At 44.4% G+C, this 6,000-nt stretch overlaps 1 protein-coding gene across 3 annotated transcripts in view; it reads left to right on the top strand.

Moving 5' to 3' along the window:
• Window positions 1-5,280, top strand: part of LOC126253248 (uncharacterized) — a 364,089-nt gene extending 358,809 nt beyond the window's left edge. For all 3 annotated transcript variants that reach the window (XM_049954448.1, XM_049954447.1, XM_049954446.1), the window contains exon 20: window positions 4,636-5,280. The gene's annotated coding sequence lies outside the window, so the exon portion shown is untranslated. The remainder of the gene's footprint in view (window positions 1-4,635) is intronic.
• Window positions 5,281-6,000: the final 720 nt, after the last annotated feature.

The raw sequence follows: 6,000 nt of genomic DNA on the forward strand, positions 1-6,000 counted from the left end.
GAGCAGAGGCCGCCATCGTGGATGATTGGCAGAGCTAACTGGCCACTGTTCACTCGGTTGGCTGTCTTTGAACGCCACAACAGCCTACAGGAATGGTTGGATCACATCACACTTGTGATCCATCATGCTGCTGACCTGTCCATACCACAGTCTTCTGGCCCTCTTAAGCGGCACCTTGTGCCTTGGTGGACAGAAGAGTGCCGTTCAGCCATCAGGGACAGGCGTGCGGCTCTTCGCCAATTTAAATGCCGCCCAACAGCGGTCAATCTTACCACCTTTCGAATCGCGAGAGCCAGGGCATGCCGTGTCATTAAAGAGAGCAAGAAAAGGTCATGGCAGGAGTTCCTGGACTCCATCAACCGTTCCACTTGTTCCACAAAAGTATGGGAAGCCATCCGGGGGATTTCCGGTAAACGCAGCCGTTTACCAATAGCTGCAGTCCTGAACCAGGGATGCCTCCAAACGACACCCAGAGCCATTGCTCAGATGCTGGCAGAGCATTTTGCACAAAGTACTGCGACTGCAACCCAAGATCCAGCGTTTCGACGCTACCGTGCGACTGTCCAAAGAGCAAACTTGGACTTTCGGTCGAACAGTTCTGAGGCCTACAACTCCCCTTTCTCCATGTGGGAACTTGAATCGGCACTTACTGAGACTTGTGACACTGCACCAGGTTACGACCGCATCCGGTACTCCATGCTTCGACATCTGCCAGTGGCGTCAGAGGAAATCCTCCTCGAATGCTTTAATCTCATATGGCAGACAGGAGTGTTCCCCACCTCATGGAGGGAGGCAGTCCTCATCCCTCTCTTCAAACCAGGAAAGGACCGCACATGTCCCAGTAGTTATCATAGTATCGCCTTGACAAGCTGTGTCGGAAAGACCCTGGAACGGATGGTTAACCATCATCTGGTCTGGCTGTTAGAGGCCAGACAGCTCCTTAGCTGCTTTCAGTGTGGATTCCGCAAATTTCAGTCCACGGTCGACAACCTGATCCTCCTAGAGGCGGCTATTCAGGGAAGTGTTTTAAGCGTTACCCTCTTTGCCATAGCCATCAACAGTATAACGTCTACAGTGAGGAATCCAGTACAGTGCTCCTTATTTGTGGACGACTTTGCTGTTTTCTGTTCCTCCTCCAGTGTTGCAACCGTGAGCCATCAGTTGCAGCTAACAGTGCGGCGGTTAGAGGAGTGGGCTGCAAAGACGGGTTTTCGATTTTCTGCCGATAAGTGTGTTTGTGTTCATTTTAATTGTTCTTGTCGTCTTTTTACTTTGCCTGCCTTGCATATGGGGGATACTGTCCTACATTTTAGAGACACAGTGTGGTTTCTGGGCCTAATTTTTGATTCAAGGTTGTCATGGCTGCCACACCTACGTGACTTGAAAGCCAGAACCCTGAAGGCACTGAACTTCCTCAAGTGCCTCAGCCACAGGTCTTGGGGAGCGGACAGGGCGCATCTCCTTCAGTTTTATCGAGCTTTTGTGCGTTCATGGCTGGACTATGGGTGCACAGTATATGGGTCAGCAAGGCCGTCTTATTTGCAGATCCTTGACACTGTTCACCATGCTGGGATTCGACTTGCCAGGGGTGCGTATCGGACCAGTCCCATACCCAGCCTCTGTGCTGAGGCTGGCGAACCGCCACTTACCATCCGGCGGCAGCTCCTGCTGGTGCATCAGGCTTGTAAGTTTCTTGCAGCTCCCACCTCGCCTGCTCACCATCTTGTTGCCCATCCACCTCTGGACCGCCTTTTTTCCCGCCGTCCCCGGGCTACGTTGCCGTTTGGGATCCGTGTGCAATGTGTGCTAGAGTCCCTTGGTGTGGAGTCTGTACAACCCCAAATCCAGGGTTTTAACTGCCTGCCAACCTGGTTACTGAAGAGGCCCGGAGAGATTTTAGATTTATTGCAGTACAAGAGAGATTGCACTCCTGCGACCGTTTTTAATGCAGCATTTTCTGCCATTTTATCTGAGCACCACGACTATGTAGTTGTTTTTACGGATGGGTCGAAACAAGGGGATTCCGTTGGTTGCTCAGTTGTTTTTCCGGATTGTGTCCTCAAGATCCGACTGCCTCAGACTTTTACTGTCTTTGATGCAGAATTGTCTGCGATCTTGCGGGCGCTGGAGCAGATGAGACATTCTTCCTCTCCAAAATTTCTTGTCTGTTCCGATTCACTCAGTGCCCTTCACTCATTGCAACGTTTGTATCCGGCAGACAAAATAGTCCAGACCATCCAGGATGCCCTCCTCCGACTACAGCATCTAGGGAAGGTTGTAGCTTTCTGCTGGGTTCCGGGGCATGTTGGCATTGCTGGGAATGAAAGGGCAGATCTCACAGCCAAGGAGGCGTGTCTCGATCCACAAGTATCTCAGTGTGCTATCCAAGTATCTCAGTGTGCTATCCCCTTGCACGCAGTCACCTCGCTGTTGAGCTTACGAGTCATGCGTCGGTGGGAGGATGAGTGGCTGGAAGTGACTGACAATAAGCTCCGTATAGTCAAGCCCACTATGCGTGTGTGGTGTACTTCCTTTCAGCCCCATCGACGGGACGAGGTTCTCCTCACTTGGCTTCGAATAGGCCACAGCCCTATGACGCATGGCTTCCTGCTCCGGCGGGAGGACCCTCCAATTTGTGGTGCTTGCGGCGTCCAGGTCACTGTGCGCCACGTTTTATTGGATTGCGTTTTATTTTCTGACCAGCGGGCCGCGGCTGACTTGCCAGCGGACCTGCTATCTCTTTTAGGCAACACTCGGACTAATGTGGTTAAAGTTTTAAAGTTCTGTGCCATGTCAAATGTTTTTACAAAGATTTTAGGGAGAGGGTTTTAATTTGCTCACTGTGTGACAAGCTCACCCATATTTTATGTAAGTGGCCAGCCAATGACAATTTCCTGTGGCATTCTTGTTGCTATGTTTTCCCTTTCCTTAGGTTTTACTTTCTTATGTCGCATTTTCCTTCTTTTCCTGCTTTCTTTGAGTGTGTGCTTCAGTTTTATTAGGTCTGTCCACATTCGTTCCTTTTAATGTGTGTCAGGGCGCTGATGACCTCGATGTTGAGCGCCCATAAGCCCCAACGCACCACCACACCACAGTGATGTTGACTGGTGAGTGTACCGTGTTCAGAGAATTGGAGGTCAGTACACCCATGCAACATTACGGCTCCCAATACCATAATGCATGGACCACCAAAATGATCATGTTTGATAATGCTGGGTATACCCTTATGTGGCGAGAGGTGGGAACATGTAATGCATCCTAGAAACTTTATCAGACACAATCTTTTTGGTGGTGTGGGTGTTGTGGAATGTGGAGGCATAATGTTGCATAGGATTATTGATCTCCAAATCTTTGGGCGCAGTCAACTCACCATACAATCTTATTATGACACTGTTCTCCTTCTACAGGTGTATCTTCTTAGGTGTGCGTTTGGCCCCGACTTAATTTTTATGAACAGCAGTGTGTGACTGCATCAAACTAGGAAGGTGGAGGAGCTCTTGGAATGAGAGGATATTTGGCAAATCGACTGGCCATCCAGTTTCCCTAACTGGAATCCTATTGAGCACATCCAGGATGTGTTGGGGCAATGTACTGCAGCACGTTCAATGCACCAATGACCATCCAGCTGGTGGAGGAACAGAAAGCCCTACCACAAGCACTCCTTACCAACCTCATGGCCAGCATGGGAGCAAATTGAAGAGTATGCATTGCCATGTGCACTGACCACCCACCCTGTTATGAACCACGTACTGCAACTTGTTGTGCCTAAGGGACTATCATGAGTCATGGTGACTTCAGTGTAATAATCTGAATAAAAGTGTTATTTCTGTTCATCTAATTGCTTACTTCTTTCAGTTACCTTCTAAGCTACACTGTAACAGTTCTTTCTATGTATGACCCAAGTTTCATCAAGCTATGTTACTTGACCGTGACACATCAGATGAAAGTTACTTTCTTTTTAAGTTTTGCATTCTGGTGTATTATATTTAAGGCCATGCTGTGAAAGTGTTTCAAACACAATTCTCAAATATACTGATGTCCAGTGTTTGTTTTGCTTGTGAGATTCTCACCATTTAGGTAATTTACACATTGTAGATCATCCTGGGGCTCTATAGAACATGATGAATGAATGATTACAGCTGAAGACTTCGAGCCAGATGCAGCCTATATGTCACTAAACTGGAGCCTGACATATATAATGGCAGAATTGGCTTCCAGAGGTCTTGTGAAATTGATGGGATGGTCTCTTGTAGTGAAATTAAATACTAGCACCTAACATCATGATTTTCTTTCTGTGGCCAGTCAAATAGAATATGCTCTCCTACATTCTAGCCATGGACATGCTACTTGTTATATCATATGTGATATTTATATTCCTCCATTCAGCACCATTATCCCAGATCTTCACAGATGGAAAATGGTTTGCTTCTCAGAATTCCCTCGAAATATGCCAGTTTCTCATTCACTTCCATGTCACTGTTACCACTGTTTCAATTTATTTATGTTTCCTTTTCATCTTTCTTTTACATCTCATGGCTACTTCCCCTTTTCTTTCCTAGCTGCTGCTTCTCCACTATAGCCTTCCCTTTCTTGCCACTTCATATAATCCATGTATAAATCATTTTCATGTTGCAGATGCTGGAAGGTGACATACACAAGATAATATGGACCCCAGCCTTTGAGAATTTTATGCTCCAAGTAAAAGCAATGGACTACACCTACAGTTTGCATTAGCAGACTATGAGCTTTTAGTGCCTGAGTACAATATACTGTTCTTGTCTTCAATCATCCCAAAATGGATACATGTGTCTTAAGAGTGAAATACTTACATAGGAAATTTGTAATGTAATAATCCTGTAAATACTGGGTTTACAGTATAAAGTGCACAAAAATACAACTTTGAAGGGGAAACAATTACTGTGCAAGCATTTTATAATGCAGTTAGTGCATAATTAAATGAAAACTATATGCTGACAGGATTTTTTCTTGATTTATATCTAAAACTAACTTCTGTGTGCTGTCAGCAAAACTAAAGTTATGACTGTCCATGTGTAGTACTCTCAGTCCTTTGCTTGTAGCTTGCTTTTCTGATACAATTGACAGTCAGAGGTGGGCAGAAAAGCAACAAGGGTGAACACAATGAAGGACGTCCACATACAGCAACTTAGCATGGTACATTAATACCAATGCTGTCAATATTATTGCACAGTCAAATTCAAATGTACTTTAGTTTTTTATGCAGTAAACAGGTTAAAATATAAAAAAAGTATTGTAGAGAAATATATGTTATTCTGTTCTTGGAACTATCCTATCGAAACTGGTTAGCAATCAATAAACAACTTAGCAGTTTGGTGGGCAGATAGTAAAAATTTCCTGCTTTCACCTTTTATTCTCAAGTACAGCAAATACTTTTCTGCATTATAAGTGTTCACTGCAAAATATATTTAATCGCACATTACATCAATGACTAAGACTGCAATTACTTGATAAATATGTATTAGTTTTTCTTTTAGCCAAATACAAAGAATAGAAATTAATTGTAATCAAGTACATATATAATCAACCAGTTCCATTTGAAATTTAACAACACAGCTCTCTGCAGTGTTGCACAACCTGTGTCTGAAATAACAATTTGATCACTGAAAACTGCCAAATTCTTGTTTGCAGTAAAGCAGAGCTAAAGTTTCAATCAACTAGTGACACTAGTCCATAAAAAAGGATATGAAGGAAATAGCTACTGGTAAGCACTGCCCACATAAACAGCAGATACTATATTACAGATTTGTGCAGAGTTCAATCATAATTTGCTGTACACAGAGTTTGAAACCCACTTAGGTGTAGTTTTCATAAACACACTTATCTATGTAATCCTACAAAAAAGTTCTGAAATTTTGCCTCACTTGGTCTGCATACCAACATATACATCGCAATTCACGTTGCATATATGTTTATATACCTCAAACAGATGAATCTCCAAATATTTTTCTTACTGCAACTATC

This window comes from Schistocerca nitens, chromosome 4 (assembly GCF_023898315.1).
Source record: "Schistocerca nitens isolate TAMUIC-IGC-003100 chromosome 4, iqSchNite1.1, whole genome shotgun sequence".
Taxonomy (NCBI): Eukaryota; Metazoa; Arthropoda; class Insecta; order Orthoptera; family Acrididae; genus Schistocerca; species Schistocerca nitens.